The 26,413-nt window shown below is 35.2% G+C and overlaps 1 long non-coding RNA gene across 1 annotated transcript; it reads left to right on the plus strand.

The window, feature by feature from the left end:
• The first annotated feature begins 13,181 nt into the window (after nt 1-13,181).
• LOC149487755 (uncharacterized) lies at nt 13,182-14,517 on the plus strand. Its single transcript, XR_016315739.1, has 2 exons — nt 13,182-13,659; nt 14,294-14,517. It is a non-coding gene; the product is annotated as an uncharacterized LOC149487755 (long non-coding RNA).
• The last annotated feature ends 11,896 nt before the right edge of the window (nt 14,518-26,413 follow it).

The following is a 26,413-nucleotide window of genomic DNA, read 5'->3' on the forward strand; positions in this document are numbered from 1 at the left end:
GTTTTTGTTTTAAGATGTAAAATAGTGGCTTCTGATAGTAGAAGGCGATGTCTTAAAAACTAGTGTCCGACCGAAACTGGTTTCCAGGCCGAAACCGAAACCGAAACCGAATGTTCGGCCGTGGCTTCAGTTTCGGCCGAAACCGAAACCGAAACCGAAACTCACGTGGCCAAGTATGAAATTTCTAAAAATACTGAACTTTGATGCATTTTACCTATTATTTTGCCTTAGGGCATGAAATGAAAACACAGTATATTAAATTTGTTGTAATCATTTATTTAATATATAAAATAAAAAAATAATATTTTTAAAATATTAATAATAATAAATCTATACCCAGTCAACTCTTGCTGAGTTGCCGAACGCTATTCAAACAATGAATAATGACTTGAACTCTATTGTTGAGTGGAGCAACCAGTTCGGATTGAAAGTCAATCCACTAAAAACGCAATTCATCATTGTTGGTAGCCCATCGCTAATCGCGAAGGTTGACTGGGTTTCGCTTCCCTCAGTTCATTTGTGCGGCACTCAACTCCCCTACAGTAAAATCGTCAAGGATCTCGGCATATACATTGACCAAACATTGTCTTGGGATCCTCAACTGAAGGAAGTGAGCAGGAAGCTGTTTGCCTCCGCTGGTGCTTTGCGACGACTGCGTAATCTACTACCCATTCCGACAAAGTTAGCGCTTGCTCATTCCCTTCTCCTGTCCCACCTTGACTATGCTGATACATCCTACCTTGACCTTTCTGAAGCCCAGTTGGATAGGCTTGAAAGACTCCAAAACTTCTGCATCCGATTTATCTTTGGTTTGAGAAAATTTGACCACGTCTCCGACTTCCGTAAGAGACTGAAATGGCTCCCTATCCGACTGAGGCGAAACTCCCATATCCTTCATCTTCTGTACTGTGTGTTGTTTGATCCAAAAGCTCCAAGCTATCTTCGAGAGAAATTCAAATACTTGAGCTCGAGTAATCTACGCTCCTCTACTAACCTTTTACTTTTGATTCCGGCTCACAAAACAAAATTCTTTCACAATTCGTTTGCAGTTCTCTCTCCCCACAAAGGTCAGATGTGCTCAAAATTTGAACGCTTTTAAATTTTTATTAAAAAATTATTATCTATCTCTTGAGTAATTTTGTATAGCTGTCGTATTTACGGTTATTTTTATTTCTTGTTTTATTCTATTTTTCTGATTCCTTATTTTCTGCATAGTTACTAATATTTATCATGTATATATGTGTGCTATGGATATATATTTGTATATGTATTTATGTATGTATTTATGTATTTATTGTATGTATTGTATGTAAGTGTATGTATAACTATTTATTATAATTATTATCGTATTTATGTATTTATTTATTTCATTATTTTTATGTATTTTATATTACTATTAGTAAGTAGTTAGCTTTGTATATGTTTATTTTGTACATTTTTCAATGTGTTAGTATTGCCTTATTTTTGCTCACCCACACCTTATTGTTAAATTTCCTCTGATTATTGGGTTGCCTGGTAGATATCGCTACCTAGCGATAAGGCCGCCCTTTGCTGTTTCTGTAGTATTGTCTTTGTTATGTGTATTTATGTATTTTTAATGCAATAAAGTATAATAAATAAATAAATAAATAATAACAATTTTAATTTTTATTAAGTTTTCAAATTAAGTTCTCAGTAAAATCAGTCATCTAAATCAAATCAGTAATTGTTACTGTTACTTTAAATACTAAGTTTTGGTATTTTGAGATCTTTCTCTTTATTAAAGAGTCTTTAATACTTTGGATTGGTATTTGTACTTAGAAGAATAATCAGTCTCTTTAAGGTACCTCTTATATAAAAATAATAATTATTAATTACTATCAAAAAATCAAAAATTGTTTGCGTGGGTCAACCGACGCTTTGACAGCGTCCGTCAAAGCGTTGCCGAGGAAAACGAAGTTAGGCGAGTGTGAACTAAGTTCACTGAACTTGCGAAATAAGTTTCGGTTTCGGCAAAAGTTTCGGCCGATTTTGGCCGAAACCGAAACTGCGGCCGAAACTTGATTTTTGGCCGAAACTCGGCCGAAACCGAAACCGAAACCGAAAGTTCGGTCGGACACTATTAAAAACACATATTACAAAACGTCAAAGAAAAATAAATAAAAGTTCTGCTTGTGCATAAAGATTGACATAACTTTTTTCATAATACTTATCAGATAGCAACAAGGATAGCAATGAGCACACATACATTGCATGTTTTTATGATAGAAACATAAAATTATTAAGAAATACGATCCAAGCGGCATGTGGTCGGCCACAAGACGAAGTACTTAAAGGAGTAAGCAGCTGTTACGATTGCGGGCGAGGTAACAGTAACGTTACGAGCTGTTGTATTAATATCAATTTATTATAACTATTTTACTTAATATTGTTCTAAGATACTTCACGCAAATATTTTCGTGGATTGTTTGGTTTGTTGTTGTTTTTGTATGCATTTTTAAATCGTGATGATTAAAAGTTCCACTTACAGTATTTTTTATAAAACGTGTTATACATACTTACGCAAATAATCTTAAAATTACATAATTTATAGAAAGTTGTCGGATTTCTAAATAATGTTAGACTGAATAAGCAAACAAAATATTAATGAATAATAAAGATTAATATTCGTTACGCCTGTTATTAATTTATTCAATATACCTACGCATTAAAATAATTAAGTGAAATAGATGAAAGATAACGCAATAATTAAAAATCCCTCTTGACTTAGTTACTCTATATAGATTCCGTGATCGCGGGCTTTCATTAAAATCTTTCATTTTCCCGTTATACGAAACTAGTCTCTGAATACCAATGCACGAAGGATTGCACAAGTTTATATTAATTTACTTGAAAAGTTTACGAATGCTTCTGATTTATTAGTATTCATTACAGATGATACGATATAAGTTCAAATGATATAAAGGTTGGGACCAAATAAGGAACTTGCTTACCATATAGATAGATTTTTCGTTGACAACAGTGCTACTGCATAAATATACATGATTTACTTACCCTACGAATAACGAGCAACCCCTTTTGCGTTGAGGAATTTTGACCACTTAAAATATTCTTTGTGAGAAAAGAAAAATGTAGGAATTATCCTTCAGTCAAAAATTTGTAATATATTTTATTCGTTTCGATTCTTATAAGGGATATATTTATAAGTGTAGCCTTTTTGTGAGATTCTACACAATAATAATGTTTTATTAAAATCACTTCTAATTAGTTAATTATGTTTGTAATTACGGATGAAAATAAAAATGGTTAAATACTTATTTTAAAATGACAACAAATATTTCCATAATTGAATAAACTATCGATTCTAAAATTCCTATAAAAATTCGCGTCTTTTTAGAAAATATATATTGTATATCGGTTAGAATATATTTACCTATATCACATATAAAGCGCTTAATAAAGCATTTCCTATTTCCGCGTAAAAAAAGAGCATTACATTTTTAATTGTATGCAAAATCTGAAAGATACCAATTGAGAACGTGATAAATCATATAAACGTTTCGTGAGCGTTAAAACTTGTGTATGGAGTGCTATAAATAAAGGACTGGCAATGAAAGAAACGATCGACAGTTTTAATTAGCGATAGCAGTTTCACCGAGGTTGTTCATTTTTGTGGCTGAATCACGAGGACAAAGCGCGAGAAGCGGCGCGAACCCAATTAAAGCAGCGGAGTCTACCATGTATTGAAAAGTCGCAGCAACGAAGCTTTGCACGTATAAAGATACATGCTCTGTGCGCTGCATTCACACGAATAGGGCTCATGCTTAGTTACTTTTAGAAAACATCTAGCTTTTATCAGTTGAAGTTTATTTTAATTAAACGTGTCATGGATATTTCTTTGAATATATGTTAAGATGTTCGAGGTTAAATACTGGCACGCTAAATTTATATAACAAAATGCGGTGATAGTGAGCTTTTATTTTATTTTCATTCTAATTATTAATTTCTGGTAATCATACACTTATGTGTATAAATATAACTATTTTGCAAAATTATATTTCAAATTTATAAATAAATAACAAACAATAATTTATGATAATATATCAACCCTATTTATTATCCTTTCAGAAGCTGCATACATTTTTAATACGACATAGTAAAAGTTAGGCAGAAAGACTCTTCCCGTAGATAGACGTAAGTACTGTTCAACGATACAACTCGGTATACAGTAATTAACAAAGTTATAAGAAAATCTTGTTATTAAATTATGTTAATTATGCCTTCTTTTGCATAAGTTAAGTTTTTAATATGATTGATAGAAAGGAGGAAAGTCTGTCTGCGCAATATTTTAATATAATCTGCATAATCAACGTAAAATCGAATGAAAAATAAATTTTATGAATCTGTCGTCAACAAATGTCTGGGGATTCATAAATTTAATGCCATTCTTCTAGCCCATAAAATCGAAAAATACGTAGATTTTTCTTTGGCAGTATATCCCTGGAGTATAGGTTTCCAATCGGCGCTGGCAGGTCAGTCGGGAGTCAATGAAAAGCGGTAAAGTGGTGCCGCGGCGCTGATTAAAGCCTGAAGCAATCGCCCCGGAAAATATTTATAGGTACACCTGTTCGTTAGCGGCGCGACTCCCGGCCAACTCCTTGATTAGGCGCCGACGGGCGTTGTTTCCACTCTACAACAAATAAAAGTATTTCCCCTTTATGGCCAACTAAGAAATTATAGTTAAAAAGTTTTACACTCTTCCAAGTTGTTTATTGGGTTACATTGTATTTAGTGGTTTGCTGCTAAATCTTATGCTTTATAGAGCGTTTTGTTTCTATACTATTTCAAACATAAAATAAATTCTTACACTTATGAATTTCAAAATCTCATTACAATATTTAATCTACTCGAGAGCTTACATATTTCGATAAGTTAAATGCGAAAGTTTTATGGCATTCAACGTGTTTGTGAAGTCATGTTATGTGAGCGAAAAATGATTGCGCTTAAAGAATCACTGAATATATCATCCGGTCTGTTACAGTCTACAGAGCGTCGCATAGAATTTGCAAAGACATTGGTTTTGCATGTGAAAAGGTTTGTATTCGTTGCACGCGTGGTGCGTGCGCGCCTGCGATCGCGACTCCGGTCACGGAACCCCTTAATAACATCACGTTTGATGCGCCTCTATTATTATATTTTCATCTTCAGTAGGTCCCATGACTGGGAGTTGAGGCGCGTAGGTAATATACGAACGTTATGTAGTTCTTTGATTTGTTCGTCACGTTTTAAATTTGTTACTGAAGTTATCGAGGTAAAATACAGGAGTACGCATACATTTTCGAACGTGTTTTTGTTAACATTCTTATTTACAATATTTATAAACTAATATTTACTTTCTTAAAGAAAGGGGTGTATCGAACGAACATTGCTAATCAAGGTGATACCTACACTGCACAGCATCCTTTAATTTGCATAATTTGATTTTTTACATAAATTTAAAAAATGCATTTTAAGTTGAACGTTCTCTCTGATTTACTTTTTTACTTATATGTGTTGAAAAATAATTTAATCTTCTTTATTAATTAAACATTTATGTAAAGTATTTTCAGTTCATTAGTCATTAACTTTGCATATTTTAAAAAAAGCAAAACTTTATTTCTTATAAATTGATTCAACTTTACTCACTTACCATGGTATTAAATAAAGTTGCTGTGACTTTAAGAATCCTAATTGATTTAACTGCAATGCAATATTAGTAGAGTCAGCAGTGCGAATACAGATCATGAGTATACGAGAAAATAAAAGAGGCTGCTCACGTTCCACTAAAGTAGATGCTTACTTGAAATTTTTCTTATCCCTTAGTCCATTAGCTGGCTAACATCGATTTATTACTATTCATGATATATTATTATAATGTAAATAAATGTTTATACAATGAAAAAGATGTGTATGTAATAAAATTTATTTTATCACAAATGTTTTTAAATTTTAAAGCAAAGAATATAGTAATGCGTATTTTTAATAATAACTAGGGAATATTTATTTTTGTCATAATTCTAACTTCTACAGTCTATTATGTATCATACCCTTAACTCTAGTGTGACTCTAGTACAAAATATACACCAGTTGAAATATCAGTGGATGAAATTTTGTTTGTGAAGTGTGATTGGTTGGATTAGGGATGTATTTTACATCCGAGAGGCGAGAGCGGCCCTCATCGCGCTGCGCACAGAAGCAGACGGCGAGGTCGTTACGCGCGCTCCGGTGACTCCAAGAGTGACACCGACGAGTCACTTGACGACCAAATCTCGCCCACAAAAATATATTAAATAAAAAAATCACCTTTTTCAACTCGCTCAACGAGTCCCGAGTGGATGAAATATCACTTCAGGGTTACTAGTTCCTGTCATTATAAATGCAAAAATGGGACATTGTTCAATGGTCATCTAAAAATTAAAATTGGAGCAGAGAAATTGTCACTGTTGTTATAAAATGCGGCTGTTATACAGATTATGATTTTGTAACACAAATACACGAGATAAGGGTGGCGACTGGCAGGCTGCATACACTGGCATCATTGAATTTAGCCTTCCGACACGTCATGTCAGCTAATTCTCATTTTCAACAAAAACGCCCGGAAATTGGATATAAGGATCTCCGCGCTCGGATCCGACTACGTGACGTTTGTCGAACACGTCACTTCACTATGTGGTAATTTCCGCTCAGTGCTCGCGGAAAATTACTTTAGCCACATTAAATTTCCGAAGTGTAAGGCATGACCAAAAAATCAAAACACGGATTGAGTTATTTTTTTGACTTTACCTTATGTTATAATCCAGTTATGTTTCTTATTTTTTTCACTAACCCACAACGTCATATAGGCCGAATTAAATTTAAAGCGGATATTAAATAAAACATTAAATTAAAACATCAAAACAGTCCATTGAGTTAATTACTCACTGCTCACGTCCTAGAGGAGTCAATATAATGTACGTCCATTAACTGAAAATATTATTATGACAAATGGCTTTAAACTTTGCAATATCAGTAGTTACCTACATCAGGGAAGAGACTGAAAGTTGGAAAACTTCATTAGTTTAAAAGCTGAGGTCCAAGTTTATTAGAAACAAACGTGAAAGCTATTAGGTATACATACGATGTAACGTAAAATAGTTACCTTGTTCATTTGATTAAATAGGAAGATGAGTTGCATCTGCACAGATTAACTTGTACAGAAAATAAGCTGAGTTCAATATAGTTTCAAAAATTTCTGCTAAAATAGTGTTTGTGTTATATTTTTAAATAAATAAACAATAAATGTTGAAATTCATATACATTTCAACATAAACAAATGCATACTTAATTTATTAAATATGCTTATGCTATTTCGGGACAATTTCATAGATTTACACAATATTAAACATGTCAACATGTACAGTAAATAATTATTTATTTGTATGTCTTTCCATATATGCTTCATTTGTATATGCGACCATAATGATGAGAGATTTGAAAAGTTCATGTAATACTCATGGTATGCCGATCACTAGAAAAATCTGCATCTATTTTTTCATTTCTTGAACCACTATTTTTAATAGATTATAGCGATATATTGGGTGAAGTTGGCGACTACTCGTCTACCATTCGTAGACGTCATGGACAGTCTACGGCGTAGCCTTTGCTACGCTCATCTGAATGGCCATAAAATACTGTATATATGGTCATTTTTCATTTTTAATATATGAAAAATAGTACGCCGATTGAAAATCTAGATTGATATCACTTTGGTACGCATTCAATAAGAAACAATACACATTGACTCATAATACTATGAATTGTTCCTTCAAAAATAGAAAGTAAACAGCTAAGGTAAACAGAGACTCATTACTAAAATTAACAAATCTAAAATTATAGACAATGAGCACGGCCGTCAACGTTTGTATACTAATATTACTGAAACAGAACAGGTTTCCCAGATTACCATAATTTGCTTCGATGCATTTGAATAATGAGAACGTGAGCCCTGTCCCCCTGTTCAGCCTTACCTATCCATCTATTAACAAAACTGTACGATTCACTCAATTGTGAAGGCATTTATCCTTTTCATTACTCTTCACTATGATATTGCTTTGATTTTGGCAATAGTTTATTTTGAGGATAAGTTCTCTGCTTTATAGATTTTAGCCTTTTATATGGCTCGTAAATTCAACAAAATACATTATTGAAGTATTTATAAAAATTACAAAGCCACTGAGCGCTTTTTTTAATTCATCAATATACTTGTAATATTTGTGACTACTAGGTTCTCAAAGCCTAACAACTCAACTAGTTTATTCAAAAAGAAGAATAAACTAACTCAAAGTATTGTACAGTTTGATATAAAAATCTAATGCACTATGCCTATATTACGGTTAGAGAATAATTTATAGTAATATTATTTCAATTTCTCCAAACCGTATTGTAGGGTGGTTCGATGGAATCGCAACTGAAATAGGTTATTGTGATATTGGTGTCTCATATCGGAGTGATTTATGGATCTGGGTATTATTATAGCATCGAAACAGCATTTAGTTTTATATATTATATGTCCATAGCATATTATGTAATAGCTGTCTCGGTTATTGACACGGTTGACCCAGGATAAAAACAAAAAAGTTCGGGAATAATAGTTTTCTACTTGTGAAAGAGTTACCAGAATCAGGCAGAATAGGTTTATAGTTTATATTTTACAAACACACTATCTAACTTTCTATCAGGTGAAGCGTCTGCTCAGTCGCCTCCTACTAGTTACCACTATATAAAAAAATAAAACATAGCTCTCCTCTTTGAAAATAAATTTAGATCACATTATATGTTCAAGATCTTTAAACATCTACATTAGAAATTTGTTATTATGATACTGGACCTTCTTATTGAGGTATTAAGGTGAGTTTAAACTAGACGTTAAAATAAAAATAATACTTAGTCAACATTTTTTTATCATTTGATACATGTAGCGTACTGGTTCTGGATTTTAGGTGGCAAAAGAAGATGAAAATAAACTTGTGCGTATATAGTTTAATATTTAAAATTACAAAGTGCGTTTGGTAGAATTAATTAATTTTAGTAAGGGAGTGTCCTGCTCAGCGGTTGCGTGGCGAGTCGAAGTAGTAGAGGACAGTGGGGTCAATCCGCGGCCAATCGCACGGCGCCGCGACGTGACGACGCGATGACGCAGTCGCAACGCTCCGTTCTGCACGATTTTGTTGCGGCAACATGCTCCCGGCCTTGGAACGTGCTGGTTCCAACGAACTGTCGACCACGAAGCGAAGAATCAGCTATCTGGTGAAGGAAGCGGACAAATTTTAGTGAACGCCCGACGCACGATGCCGTCTGCAGTACGAATGTCGGCCACTCGTGCTACTCCATCCTTCCCCGGATATGTCGCGTGGATGCGCCCCAAGCTCCACTTCAACGGCGGCAATCGGTCGTCCTTAATGAGAACGAGCGTGTTCTCCTTGAGCTCCCCCTTGTGCTGGTGCCATCTGGTTCGCGTTTGCATCTCGGAGACATACTCTTTGGACCAACGATTCCAAAAGTGCTGGCGTATTTGTTCCACCCTCTGGAACCTCGGGAGACGAAGCTCAGGCACGTCGTATAGCAGCTCAGCCGTTACAGGTGCAGTCAGCGGACGACCAACCAGGAAATGTGCAGGGCTAAGTGGAAGGAAATCATTGGGATCTGTGGAAAGATGGGTCAAAGGACGGGAGTTCAGGACAGCTTCAACCTGGGTCAATACTGTGCTAAACTCCTCGAACGTTAGATGTGCGTTACCTACTACACGTTTGAGATGGTGCTTGCAGCTTTTTACTCCAGCTTCCCACAATCCCCCGAAATGACTAGCGTAAAAAGGTATCATTTTAAAATTAATATTTTGCGAAGTTGCATATGCTTTAATTTCATCAGAACAGGTAGCTAAAAATTTTTTGAACTCATTCATGAGACCGACAAAATTCTTCCCATTGTCAGAAAAGATAGTCACGGGTTTACCTCGCCGCGATATAAAACGTTTCAAAGCTAATAGATATGATTCCGACGAAAGATCGCTAACAAGTTCCAAGTGAACCGCGCGTGTAACAAAACATATAAATAAGCATATGTACGATTTTTGTAACTTAGCACCTCTGCCTTTACGATTCAACGTGAACACTGGGCCAGCGTAGTCGACACCACAACGTATAAACGGATAACCTGGGTCCAGACGCTCCTGCGGTAGATTCCCCATAATAGGCGCGACCGTAGTCGGTTGTAGTCGTGCGCAGCGCATGCACGAATGTACCACCTTCCTAGCGAGGTTTCTGCCGCCGACCGGCCACCACATCTCTCTGATCGTAAACAGTAGAAGCTGTGGCCCGGCGTGGAGTAAACGTTCATGCTCGAACCGAAAAAGCAAAAGTGAAAAATGATGATTAGCTGCGATTAAAATAGGAAATTTTTTATTAAAACTAAAATTTGGCGAATTTTGAATACGCCCACCTACACGAATTAAATTATTATTTGCGTCAAAGAATACATTTAATTTAGAAATTTGATTGTAGCCTGATATATTCGTTATATTTTTATTATTTTTAAGCGCATAGTAAATATCGGGAAACGATTCCTGTTGACTCAACTTTGCTAACGTTAATTCAGCACGATTTAATTCCTCGACTGATAATAAACCTGTCCACTTATTAGTTTTATTTCGCGCGTTATTAATAAAACGTAATACATAAGCAGCTGCGCGTTTAAGTCTATTATATTGTGAAAATCGAGAAAAAATAATTAAATTATCGTTTAAATTATTACTTATGTGACAACAAATATTTGTAGATTTAATTTCCGGTAAATCTGTATTAATTAATTTGGAATGTTTTAAATCGGGCAATTCAAAATGTACATTATGTAAAAATAACGGACCCTCCCACCATAAAGATGAGGAGCTAAGCGCTTCTAGACTTTGCCCGCGTGAGACTAAATCGGCTGGATTATCCTTGCCTGCGACGTGACGCCATGGATGTTCCTTGGTCAGCTCGTGAATCTCTGCCGTCCTATTTTGAACATAAGGTTTTAATAAATTAATAGGCATACCTAACCAACCTAAAACGATAATTGAATCTGTCCAAAATACAATTTTATCAAAATTTGAACGCAGTGATCCAATAAGCTTATAATATAATCGTGCACCTAACAACGCACCACACAACTCTAATCTAGGTATAGTTGTAGGTTTAGTCGGCGCGATCTTACCCTTCGAACATATCAAGCGCACTGTGACATCAGCTGTTGCATCGATCGTACGAGCGTATGCGCAAGCTCCGTACGCGACCTGTGAAGCATCGGTAAATATATGTAGTTCGGTTCGCACTGGATCAATGCACATAACGGTATTCGTAAACTACTAAGAAAAGATAATCCATTTATAAACTTATCCCATATTTGCGAAATTTCGTTAGGAACCGATTCATCCCACGTCAATTTTAACAACCAACATCTTTGTAATAAATGCTTTGCGATAGTAATAAACGGACTCAATAATCCTAGCGGATCGTATATTTGTGAAGCACACGATAAAATAATACGTTTTGTCACTACTTCACTCTTTTGTATAATTTGCGTGAAATAATAAATATAATCATCGAGACTATTCCATCCGATACCTAAAGTTTTATTGTTACAAGTTTTATTCAGTAAACATAGATCGTGTGTTTGCGATTCATTAACGCTAGGCGTAATTAAATTTAAATTATGACTAAAAATCCACTTTCGTAATTTAATACATGCTGAATCTAAAAGACTACTAGTTTCTTTACAAATATTTTCTAATTCGGATATAGAATTCGATGAAACTATGAGATCGTCAACGTAAAAACAATTATTAATAGTATCGGCTACATACGGAATATTCGAGTGTTTGGCTAATTCCTTTAAACATCTACAACTTAGATACGGTGCGGATGCCGTTCCGTACGTCACGGTGTTGAGTCGGTACACCCTCAGCGGCTCTGAGGGATCATCCCGCCACAAGATCAGCTGCAGGTCACGCTGATCTTCCGCAATATTCAATTGCCTGTAAAATTTTTCAATGTCAGCGCATGCAACATACCTATTCTCGCGAAAACGTAATAAAATAGAAATCAAGTCACCTTGAATAGCAGGTCCAATCATTTGTATGTCGTTTAATGATACGCCGGAACTAGACTTCATACTCGCATCAAAAACTACGCGTAATTTAGTTGTGGTGGCGTGCTCCCTAAACACACCATGATGCGGTAGGAAATAGTGCGGATTCCCATACGTATTGACGAGACTCATATGACCTAAATTAATATACTCCTGTATAAAATCAGAATACATCTTTTTATAATTAGTATTTTGCTGAAGACGTTTCTCTAATGCGTAAAAACGACGTTCAGCTTGTGCGCGTGTATTACCTAATAACTCAGGTGATTGTTTCAACGGAATTGAAACACAGAAACGACCATCGGAAAGTCGACGTGTTGTGCGAATAAAATGTTCCTCACAAGCAATATTATCTTCGCTCGATAATTGCTGTAATTTATTGCTAGGCGCGGATAATTCTTCCAATTCCCAGAAATTCCTAACTAACTTATCGAGTGAATCATCTTCCGTGGATAATGTCGAATAATTACAATTAATATGTGATAATTTTTTATTACTAGTATACGGAAAAGATTTAATTGCACCTGACACTATCCAACCTAATTTGGTGTTTTGAAGGAAAGGACCACTTTTCAGGCGCATTTTTCCTTCGGTTATTAATTCCCAAAATAAATCAGCACCGATCAGTAAATCAATAGGTTGACTTTCGTAAAAATTGGGATCAGCTAACAATAAATTGTGAGGAATATTAAATTGATTTAAATTAACCGTGGTTGTAGGCAATTTTGATGTAATTTGGGGCAAAATCAAACATTGAAAACGGGCAGTGAAGCTCCCGTCGCGCGATTTAATTTCAATGTTACAAGATTGCGAACATTGCGTAATAGAATTACCTACACCGTGAATATGTTGAGTGGACTGTAATATTCGTATATTTAATTTATTTGCAAACGATTGCGTTATAAAGGATCGCTCGCTTCCGCTATCTAGGACTGCGCGTGCGCAATAATACTCACCCGATTCATTATATACTTCAACTATCGCCGTAGACAATAATATGACAATCTGTTGCGAAGAATTGTCATCCTTTGTATGCATAACGGTTTGTGCGTGATTAATACATTGAAGTTGCATGTGTGCGTTATCTACTGAAACCACTGAAACGGGATGCGTATTAGTAAGCGAGGGGTGCTCGTACGTAGTTAACGTCACTGTATTTTGTTGAATTGGTGATAATTTAATTGCATCACAAAGTAAACTATTGTGCTTTTGTTCACACTTTCTACACGGACCAAAAAGACAAGTACCAACTAAATGACCTGGACGCATACAATTAATGCATAAGTCTTTATCCTTTATGAAACTAAACCTATGTTGCGGGGATAAGTCGAGAAACTTCTGGCATGAATACAGCTGATGCTTTTCGTTACATAGCAAACATGACTTGTAATGGCTGCGCGACTTATTGGATTGCGATTTAGATTGTTTGTTATCCGAAACTATGTTGCAATGAATTTTGGATGATGAATTTTTATTTTGGTAAGTAGAAAATTTATTTGAGTTATTTGACATACTAGGTTTATTGTGATTTACGGATAGTGTAGTTAATAAATCGGCTTTTTCTTTAATGAATTCTAATAAATCGTTTAGTTTAATAATTTTGTCCTTATGTAATTTATAAAATGTGTTTTTAAATTGTTCCCACTCGCGTTCAGTGGTAGGATCTAACTTTGAAACTACGATATAAATAATCAAAGTGTCCCAGTATTCCGTGGGTTCTCCTAAGATTTTAAGAATACGTAAATTTTTTAAAACTGTATCAATTAAATTGTGTAATTGAATAGCCGATTCTCTTGAGACGTTTTGAAGTGAAAATATTGCCTTAATGTGACTTTGCACTATCAATCGCGTGTTATTAAAACGGTGTAATAAAAGCTCCCATGCAACCAGATAATTTTCGGATGAAAATTCAACGTTTTCTATAACGATTTTGGCATCGCCTTTTAAACTCGCCTTTAAATAATGGAATTTTTGAACCGGTGGTATTGTTTTCGAATTGTGAATTAAGGATGAAAACGTGTCGCGAAATTCTACCCAGTGTTCATGTGAACCGTCAAAGCTAGGTACAGAAATAGTCGGTAATTTTACTGAATCGTTATTAAAATTGTTACAGGTCGTATGGTCGTGCGCTAAGGAACAGTCAATGGATTTATTAACAGATCTATCCTCGGAATTATCTGGGTTTACCATGCAGTCCAGCATCGCCAGGACAACATAATATTCCCTCTCAAACTCTACGCGTGATTCTATGAGTTTATCCGTTTCTGACTCCGGGACAAGATCTTCGATTTTACTTTGTACTTGGTTGAAATCGTTCATTAAACTTTGTGCACCTGGTATACGTAATTTTAGTTCTGCCCTTTGATGTGTATCAAGATCCACGTTTTCAAAAGACGAAACATATTTCTTAAAATTCGTTAACCTACATTTGATTAACCCCCTTTTTTTTCTCAAATCCTTAAGCTCCTTTTGCTCAGAAAGAGACATAATGACTGAAGTAAAAAGCTACAAGTACTTACGTGCCACGTGAAGCAGATTCTTCGGTTGCGTAAAAGCACGTGAGGAGGCAAGCAACACCAAAAGCTCTGGAATATACAAAGCACAGTATCACTCAGATGAAGCTTTACAGGGTTGGATAAATTAGCTGGCCGTCTTACCAAACTGCACTGTAATTTTGCGACTTCCTTGCCGATTGCGTCTCCAAAATCCAGGATGTGATCCGGCTCGAAGGACCAGAAAATTTATGTAGCGTACTGGTTCTGGATTTTAGGTGGCAAAAGAAGATGAAAATAAACTTGTGCGTATATAGTTTAATATTTAAAATTACAAAGTGCGTTTGGTAGAATTAATTAATTTTAGTAAGGGAGTGTCCTGCTCAGCGGTTGCGTGGCGAGTCGAAGTAGTAGAGGACAGTGGGGTCAATCCGCGGCCAATCGCACGGCGCCGCGACGTGACGACGCGATGACGCAGTCGCAACGCTCCGTTCTGCACGATTTTGTTGCGGCAACATACATTATATAAAAATGTAATACATTCACACGGAAAAGTCTCTGATGTTTCAGTACAAATTGTCAATGCTATGAACATTATAATATAGTTTTATTATAAGGAATAAAATACAATTTTCTAACAACACTGCTTATTAAACAAAACAACGTGGCACAGAGCGCTGTTGGCAATAGTCACGACTGCATAATTCAAACTAAAACCTGATTTGAATTCTATGGAAACAAGTTTCAGAGTTTGTAAAGCATATTCTCATAATCATAAAACTTGATATTCCTTAACTTCGCCTATAAAAATCGGGAACTCGGTACTTTAATAGGCAACGATTGTATAAAAATGATATTATTAAAAAACTTTTTTAATTCAATGCCAATAGTCAATTGATACTATAATACTCAATAGCTTGTTGAACTATTTTGGAATGCAACTTGAAATTAAGCGAATACCAATAAATTAAAATTGCCCCACTTTAAACAATGCTATTATAACGGGAATGAGTTATCATTTCACTATTGATTTAATATTATTGTACGGATTGTCAACTGGTGTATGTATTATAATAAACAATCTGTTATGCTTATTTATAACATTATGACTTATACTTAAAACAATTAATATGTACTTTTAATATTACACTTTTGAAATTGTTGAAATTATACGATTTTTCAATTCAATCGAAAACGTATTTGTTTTAAATATTAAGCCAAAATAAATTTATATCAAGTATATCAAACAACGGTATAAATAATTAACTGTTGATATCACGAGTATTACATAGGCTTATAGCCGTATATATTATTTATTCATTACGTAACTATTATTATAGGTTTAGGCGTTCGTTCATTCAACTATTAAAAGCTTAAAAGTTTCAGCATATGAAACAAACTCGAAAGTTAATACAATAGATATTCATAATATGAATCGTTATTTATTATTCCATATCTAATGATGATTTGTCTCCACTTAAGATAAGTTTGGTTGCCTACCGATAATTAATAATTTTATAGACAATAGATTTGAGATAGAGTAATAATATTTGCATTTTAGTAATAATCTACCTTGTTAGTCACTCAAGTGAGTCGTGATTTCAGAGGTCCAGTCTAAGATTGAGTTGTACTAAGTCGATAAGCAAAATATAGCTCGGGTGCACAGCAATATCGACCTCCCGAATAAAAGTTTAATTGCGAAAGTTGTTTATAGCGTGCAGACGGCTACGCGACTTCTATCTGCCCGCATTTCCTAACTCTAAGCATTTGCATTGGCGTTTGATTATCGCATCAATTTATTGATCCATCTTATTTCCTTATTTTTGTGCGTTTATGTAAGCCGAAGAGTTGACTAATAATCAAATAAAGTTAACTTCCTTGCTTAATATATTTATCTATCTTATGTTTGTCTGAGATCTGAATTGTACCCATATTCATGAATAAAAATATTTGAATTTAAATTTGAATTTATTTCCATGAAAAGTTAATAGCAATTGTGGTACTATAATTAAACATTATGAACTGCCTGGTTTAGGCATCTTTCGTTCAGATTAAGATTTTCCCGACTCTTGTTTGTGATGTACAGGGAACACGTATTAATAACTCCAAGTCAAGCAGACAACTGTTTATTGTTAATTATCTTAGAACTACCTTCACATGTACATATCATTATACCACATCTTCCCCTTTTAACAATTTTGCCTTACTACGAGTAATAATAGGAAGTGAATAAGAAGTTGACAATAAGTGTCGGCGATTACGGCGATATAAACCTTTTTTGTTTTTTATTATATAAGACCGAGGAGTGTTCGCATGACCGATTACAGTACCAGAAATTCGTTTATTATTATTTTCTAACATTATCACGTTATCGCCAACACTTAATTCTGACAAAGGCTTAGAATGCTTATCATAATATTTTTTATATTTTATTTGCTTATCTATTAATTTTTTATGATGACACTCATGATTGTTTACATAACTGGGCTTAAGTAAATCTGGGTGAACAGGTAATCGACAATTCAATCGACGACTGAACATTAACTGTGCAGGAGAATCCAAATTTTCGCGTGGTGTATTCCTTAAACTTAATAAATTTAAATAAAAATCGGTATTGCTATCTATTGATTTTTTAAGTAATTTTTTAATAGTTTGAACTGCCCTCTCGCTTTTTCCATTGGATTGTGCGTAATATGGCGATGAAGTTACATGATTAAATCCCCATTCTTGTGCAAAACTTTTAAAAACCCGACAAGAGTATTGAGGCCCATTATCACTTATAACTGTTTCTGGAATACCATAACGCGCGAAATTATCTTTTAAAATGTTAATAATAGAATTAGCGGACGTATCTTTTAACAATCCCACCTCGATAAATCCTGAATAATAATCAACAAGAATTAAGTAACTTTTTTTTCGATATTCAAATAAATCCGTACCAACTTTGTTCCAAGGAACGCTTGGAATTAGAATAGGAATCATCGGTTCTTTACTTGGCTTATTTAGATTCTCCTGACATACTTTACATCGCTTAACAAATAATTCTATATCTTTAGAAATACCAGGCCAGAACAACACCTCACGCGCACGTCTCTTACTGTGGTCGATACCGGGATGACCGTCATGAATAATACACAACATTTCGTGTCTTAGTGATTTAGGAATTAAAATTTGTTTATTTTTAAATATCACTCCATCAACCGAATACAGTTCATCTCTCATAGACCAAAAATAGCTTAAATCACAATCTAAATTATACTTATGATCGGGCCATCCCTCAAATATACATTTTAACAATCTATTTAACAATTCATCCTTAGCTGTTTCCTGTTTAATAAGCGTCAACTTACTTTGAGAAATAGGTATATTATTAACAACCATTTTAAGTTGATTCAACACTGCCGTACATATGTTTTCATCATATAAATCCGGAAGAGGCGCGCGTGACAATGTATCGGGAATGTACATATATTTTCCTGGTTTATACGTAACTACTAAATCGTAACCCTGTATTTTTAACATCATACGTTGTAAGCGTGCTGGGATTGAATTAAGTGATTTTTTAAAAATACTTTCGAGAGGCTTATGGTCGGTTTCAAATAAAATGCGTTTTTTACCGTAAATATATTGATGAAACTTCTCACAAGCAAAAACGATAGCTAACATTTCTTTCTCGATTTGAGCATATCTAGTTTGAGTATCGGTGAGCGTGCGCGACGCGTACTCGACCGGGCGGCCGCGCTGCAGCAGCACGGCGCCCAGCGCCACGCTGCTCGCGTCCACCGACACCACTACGTCACTGCCTACGTCAAACAACGCCAACACGGGAGCCGAGCTAATTATTTTTTTTAAATCGTTGAAACTTTTTTTATGACCGTCTTCCCAACACCACGATACATCTTTCTTTAATAATCTGGTTAACGGAAAGATATGCTCTGAATAATTTGGAATAAATTTAGATAAAAAATTAGTCGTTCCTAAAAACCTTTCTAGACCTTTTCTGTCCTTAGGCTCAGGCATCTTGACGATTGCTCTCACCTTCTCAGTATCAACTTTCATCCCGTCTTTATTAAAAATATAACCCAAATATTTAACCTCATTTACGCAAATTCGACACTTATCTTTATTAAATTTTAAATTAATTTCTCTAGCTCTCTTAAATAATGCATTCAACCTTATATCGTGTTCTTGCTTAGTAGATCCCCAGCAGATTATATCATCAATAAATGAATCGATACCGTCGAGACCTTCAAATAATTGTTTTATTTTTGCATGAAAAATTTCAGGTGCGCAGTTCAAGCCAAAAGGCAATCTTAAATATTGATACCGTCCAAACGGTGTATTAAATGTACACAAATCAGCACTTTCACTATCTAATTTTATTGACCAAAATCCAGAATTGGCGTCGAGAACTGAAAAGAATTTCGCGCCATTCATTTTAGAAGCTAATTCGTTTATGGTTGGCAACTGAAAGTGTGATCTTTTTATTGCTTTGTTAAGAGGACGCGGGTCTAAACACACACGTAAATTACCGTTTTTCTTAGCCACAACAACTAACGCATTAACCCAAGGAGTGGGATGTGACACTTTTCTTATCACGCCTAATTGTAACATTCTATCTAACTCACCTTGTAACTTATCACGCAAACCTAAAGGCACCTTGCGTGGCGCACAAATAACCGGTGCTATGCTATTGTCAACAACAATATGATATTCACCCGGTAAACATCCCAATCCGCTAAATAAATCTTCATTACCCGATATATGTAAAGAATGAATTCTTTTAATTAATCCTAACATTAAACACGCCTGCAATCCCAACACGCTTTGACAATCAATATCAGCGATTGCAAATTTTAATTCATATTGAATATTTTTATGCCACCATTTTAAATAACAAGTTCCCTGAATGGGAATACAATCACCGCTATACGATTGAAGTTTAATATTTTTGTTAATAGTTAAAATATTAGACTTATATCCTAATTGTAAGAATCGTTTATACGACAAAACATTTATATCAGCCCCAGAATCCAATTTAAATTTCTCAGGGCCGTACTCGCCTATAAGAATCTCAAACCAGTCATTCGACAAACCATTGATTTCACAAACATTATTAAGAACGGATATAAAAAATGACTCACAGTTTTCGTCCACGTTATTTTCTAGCACACTAATATCGTGTAACTTTTTAACACTTTTTTTTACTTTGCACATTCTAGCAAAATGACCATAATTTTCACACACAAAACACTGCACCGAAATAGCCGGACACTTAGTAGAATAACCGCATTGCCCCCCACATCTGGGGCAGAAGCCCGTCGCCGAGGTGGAAGCGCGATGCTCGTCGGGGCGGTCGCGGGGCGCGCGCGTCACGCCGCGCCACGCTCGGCCGCCGCGCCCACGCCCACGCCACGCCGCGGCCGCTCCATCGCCTTTGCTTCCGACGCCGACTATGTCCACATGGCTAACGTTTCCATCCGAGCCACGCGTATCCAACAACCGACCGCTGTCGTGAGACAACTCGTCGACTTGACAAATTTTTATCGATTTTTCTAAAGATAAATCATCCGTTCTCAATAGACGATCACGAACCATAGCATTATTAATACCACACACGATCCGATCGCGTATCAGTTCTTCCTCCAATGCTTTAAACTCGCAGGTCTTGCTCAACAATCTTAGCGCAGTTACATATTGATTTATAGATTCACCGACTTCTTGATTGCGCATAAAAAAGTTATATCTCGCTAATGTTAAGTTTGGCTTCGCACCAAAATACTCATCAAACTTTTTTATTAACAGGTTCACATTATCTTTGTCTTTTTCTTGATCGAAATGAAATGTTTCAAATAAATCGAAGCCCTCCGGCCCGATAAGATTTACAAGTAGACTTGCTTGCACCGCACTATCTTCTTTGTGCACGCCAGACGCCTTTAAAAACAGATTAAATTGCGTCCGCCATTTTTTCCACGCGTCAGCCCGGCTGACGGAGTTGCCTTCTAATACCAATTCGGATGGTGGCCGTGCGTGTTCCATGATTTTAATATTATATTGCAATTCCAAATAAATACTTTAAACGAATAAGTAATCGAATCACTTCTATAATCGCAATAAGTAATAACAACACCGCTGTCACCATGTGATGTACAGGGAACACGTATTAATAACTCCAAGTCAAGCAGACAACTGTTTATTGTTAATTATCTTAGAACTACCTTCACATGTACATATCATTATACCACATTGTTAAGACGAGAAAGTTAGTTGATGCTTCGGCGACTATTCTTATTTGATAAAAATCAGTTTCAGTTCCGGTCGGTTAAGGAACCTTGCTAGTCCTAAGGTTCCGATTAGCATGGAAATAAACTTTTATCCAAACTTTGTAGACGACTCCGACTGCTTAAAAATAGGAAAAGATAGATATATATGTGTATACAAGAACCAGGAGTTTAATATTGAAATTAAAATTTGATTTAACAGAGAGACAATATTTTGCACAACTGGTTGAAATAATATAAACAAATCAGCAGTTGTATTTAGTTTTATACTAAATTCTTGTGAAAGTAGGCCAATTTATGGTAATGTACCAGTAGCAAATTAACAATTACAAAAAATGGATCATTTCAAAAAGACGCAAATGATTTCATTTCAGTTGAACGATGAATTTATTTTATTTTCCAATCTTGCTTGCTTAATCATAATACGATTTGGACATTAAAAGCTGTGACCGCAACTTCGTTCGATAAGATGCGGTCCTTCCCTGTTATTTGCAAAAAATAATTGATGCTCCTCCCTAATTGGTCATACGGCGTATCTACCGGATTCTTAATAGCTTCGATGATTGGACTATCGGACCCAGTTTTTAATTTCAATCAGTAGTTTATATACAGATTATCCGTTCAATCCAAACTAAGCTTTCTAATATTTCTTTAGAAACTGTGTATATTAAATTTATCAGTTAAATAACTAACGTAAAGAACGGATATTGGTAGTTGCATAGATAAAGGTTACATTGTTTTCATAATATCTACATATGTATTATCTTCAATTTCTTTATCTACTATTTCAATGTCATGACTTGTCCTTCATACACTCAATATTTAAAAATAATATTTTTAACATTTACTCATGTACACTAATCCTGTGGATAGACTTTTTATACCTATTCTATTCGTTTAATTGTACAAGGGAAGTTTAAGTTCTACATAATATGCTCAGTACAAACTCCGTGACGTCAACAGTGGTTAGATGAATAGATTTATTCCCAGATTGGGGATAGAGTATAAGCGAGCAATGAAATCTGTGTGGATTTATATGTCGTGTATTCCAGGTTAGGTCTTATCTTGTTTACGGTTGTCCGCTCGGCGTCGTTGCGTCTCCAACTGCAATAAGGCATCCAAAGACATCGCCCGTCACTTGAATTGCTAACAGTGGTTTGTGAATTTAATATGCTATGGATTTAAATTCTGTTTATTTTGTACGATAAGATCTGTGTTAAGTTGTTTGTTATCAAAACTGTTATAAAGTAAGTAAAGTAAAGACTTATGTAATTGAAACATGAATTATGAAATCAACATCTTTTTTAAATAGTATTTAAAAATCTTTGAAATTTGCCTCTATTTACCTTTTCTTTAACCATATATAAATTACAAGCTTCATAATATTTTTAGTGATTTTGCCCATTGAACAAATATGTCTGGTTTGGTTCCCGTGGGACTGAGGCAGTCAGTTCACCCTGTTAAAATTGACTTAATTCAAATTCTTAGTACATACTATATACTAACTGTGCCGGGCAGATTCACCCGCTGGCAAAATTAAGTCAATCATGTGTTATTCTGATACATAACCTAATATAGGATACTGTAAAGTTTCATCCAAATCCGTTCCAGTAGTTTTTTCGCAAAAGAGTAACAAACATATATATACATACATTGAGAATATGAGCGACATCAGACAAAGTAAAATTTTAATTCCATACTTATCTAGGTATTTTACAAGATGCTCTATCTTGTAAAATATTATGAAACATGAATCAGTTTAAGAACAAATATAAAAACCATTTTGGTATTTTAGCAGACGGTTCCTTTCATTTTACAGTCATAAAAACTCAAGTTTACAAACAGGAACGACATCCGAAAGCAAATATAATTAGCCACGAACGCGGTGAAACAATTCAAAATGAATAAATAAACGGCCCTTGTTTAATAGTAATTGCGTTAGCGGTCACATTACGGTAATGTTTATTTCCAACATGAAGCTTATCTAGTCTTCTCAAACGGCAGTAAAATTGTTGGTTGCAAGGTAGTTAACCCTTGTGGGAGCCGGCGAGGGGCGCGGGCCGAGGCCGGTGAGCCCCGCAATAGATAAAACAGTGATAGAACATGCACCGCTCCGCCGATATGAATAATTCATTAGTTTCAGTTGCCACTTTTGTTGATATCGGTGGCTTTTCAGAGCTTCACACCGTCAAAAATGTGCGTTACGACCCGGTTATTATCTGATCGTATACTTTTCACTATCGTGCTATTGTAAACACGTTTTCCGTTATGTGCATAACTCATGTTCAATATTGGTAACTGGTTCTCAGAATAATAGCTTACGTAAATGGTGCAAATTAAGTTAGCTGCATACCCTTTTTATATTCGTTTTATATTTAGCATGCCTTAAATTTTTGTTTATCTCATTATTTTAATATCCCGATTGCTTTAGAAATTAAAGATTTTTAACGAACTTAAAACACGATTTATTCAATCTATTTGCAGCGAGCGTACTATCCCGATTGCTTTTATCATTATAAATGTAAACTTAAATTATATTTTGAACGATTAATTAAGTGAATTTCACAAAGTGAACACTGGGAGGGAGGCACTTTCTTCATGCAACGCGCGGGTCGGTCGTGAGCGTCCCTCATAATTTACGATCATCCTCAAAATCCTTGGATTATTTTTATTCGATAACAATAAAGGTACCGCAGAAGGTTACCGTTATTCTCACTCAGAATGCGTGCATTTATTGCCTGAAAATGTTTGAAGTGAGATGCTCAGTTAATAAAAGTAAAACTTTTATTAAATCTTAGAATATATGTAAATATATAATGATATTTTACATTAATAAGAAGAATAGATTTCAAAATAAACAGAATACTGTTGTTATAAACCCTGCTATAGTTGTATGTTAATTTTGAAGTAGATATTCGTGATTTGACCTCTATAAAGCATTGTACTAAAATATCAAGGATATATTTGCATAACAGATGACAAAGAGTCGTGCGGATCGAGAAGGCACGTTTGTCGATCGAGGCGAAGTCAGATCGGATTAGAAGCGGCTGAAAGTGATCCGTTATAATTTCAAAAGCGGACACAAGCGGCTGGTACGCACAGATTAGCCCCTTCGATAAACAATAGCATTAGTATGCGAGGACGCGCTGACCGGCGCCGATCAGGCCAGCCGTGCTCGGATTAATTTGCCTCCTGGATATTGTGCTGGTTTCTGTGTGAGGCTGCCAGCGTAACGAGAATATCCTCCTCTCATCGGGATTATATCGCTTTGTTTTTATAAAATATACGTAAAAGAATGTTTCAATTAGCTTTGAGGTAAAATCATGTTTGCTTAGAATTTTATTTTGTGGCCGTGAGCATGTCATAATTAATGGACGAATCATGATGGTGAACTGCGAATCAAATTTATAATTATAATGTTTAGTTTATTATCAATTGATACGAACGAAAGGAAATTAAATTAATAATGTTAAAAGTGCCAATATCTATGGAAATCTATCAATATTTGGCATTGTAACAACCTTCTATCGCTGGTTGTATTGGACGCTAACCGGGAAAACTTTTAAAAGTTTTGGGTGCAATAAAACTGATCGATTTATAACATGGTTATTGTTTTTAGTTTGTTAAAGTCTCTAGTATATTATTTGTTAAACCACTTGGTATTCATCAAAAAGTCAAGCGAGTTGTTCTACCTATTAACAAATAAATAGATGCTAATTGCTTTGAATCATTACTAGCTTTAAAACTTTTAAGCTAATTAATTGTTGTTGATTATCGGCAGCGTCAGTTCATTCCAGTTAAAGCGACACATTGGTTTCATGTTTCTTTAGATTGAGGGTAATGGATAATAACAGTAATAAAGTTTCATTTATTTGATTGCATTGCTACATCCGTTGGTTACGGGAACAGGGACACACCCACTACCGCTAAGTAATGAGGTTACTTGTACAAATATGCCACTCACTTGTGAAGTTACGTTGTGGCATACGGCCTATATACTGTGCAGCTTTTTTAAACAATGGATATTTTCTAAATATTTCTCGATTCATTTTTGTGTTGAATTTGTTGTCATCGCCTTAGATAGTTCCATGCTTTGCTAATGGATGATTAACACTATATTCTTATTTAATAAAAATTATCGACAAAGCTTTGTATTTTTACCAATCTTTATACCTTATCAAAACACATTTCTAAGTACTTTTCATTGCGAAAATGCTAGTAACAAGTAAATGTTTTCAATTTAAAAGATTGAAAATAAATATGGATACCATTTTACCTGCTAAATATAAACATTTATTCTGTACCCAAGTTTGATGTCGGAAAAATGAGATCAATTTAAATTGCCTATACTCATCTAACTAACTTAAAGTCTAATAAATCAAAAGCTAATTTAGTCCAAGATTCGGTAGGCGGGAAGCGATGCGTGCCGTAATGTGTTCTTTACATCAAAAACACATTTAACCCTTAATTTGGCACTGTATGTACCTTCATACATGAACTTGAAAAAAAAAATTGTTAAAATAATTACATCTTCCGTGTGGAAAATTAACATTCTTATGTTGCAACACTAACTGTTATTGGGTGGAAAAAATAAACACACATGTAGCAACTTTTATTTTGAAATAAATTGAAAAAAATGGCTATCCGGTGGACGTCAACTGCGTTGTCCAATATATTTATTCTATTATCATGAATATTACTTAGTTTAGGACAGGTGTAATGACTAAAATGTATGCTTTATTGTGTAATGGAATAAGTGTGATAATAATTGTGATGTTTCTATTACATTGAATGGTTCTATTTTGATCACTAACATGATGTATGACGTGACATACACTGCCAAGTTTGTAACGAAACACCCGCCATTTTGTTTGTATGTCACGGCATACATTGCCAATTTGAGGAGGCTTTTTTTATTTACTTAGTTTTATAGCACGCTTTATTTTCTTTGTCGGCAGCAAAAATTTCTAACTCGTGGTGGTAGAATTTTAGCGCTTGTGCCTGCTGAGCATGCACCCTCTGACGGTAGCGAAAGTTCTGACGATGAATTACGTGTGCGCATCCCGATTTCCGCGACATCTTCTTCTGCACCTCCTATAGATAGCTCAATGGAAAGGCTTAATTTTTTAGATGATGATGAAGACCCTCCCCCGACCAGAATGTTCGACTCACACCAATTTTTCGAAGCGTGTATTCAAGCCCGTCCCTAGAACCAAATTGTAAAAAAAGCTCCAATCCTGAGTGACATTCCGTTACTCCCAGCAAATCCCGCTACTCCTGCAACCCCAGCAACCCCTGCACATCCTGATCCCCCCACACCGCCTTAACCAAGTGGCTCCATAACTGGCTTAGTTGCAGCTCGCATAAGGGCTTCTTCCAAATCGCGTCCCAGAAATACCAGATTGCAACTGCTCACTGTTTCTGCTGTTAGACCACCTAGACGAATCACCAAGTTCACTC

Source organism: Colias philodice, chromosome 6 (genome assembly GCF_061535455.1).
Source record: "Colias philodice isolate Cphi_HAF_F1 chromosome 6, ilColPhil1 Martin Lab GWU primary, whole genome shotgun sequence".
In the NCBI taxonomy this organism is placed as follows: Eukaryota; Metazoa; Arthropoda; class Insecta; order Lepidoptera; family Pieridae; genus Colias; species Colias philodice.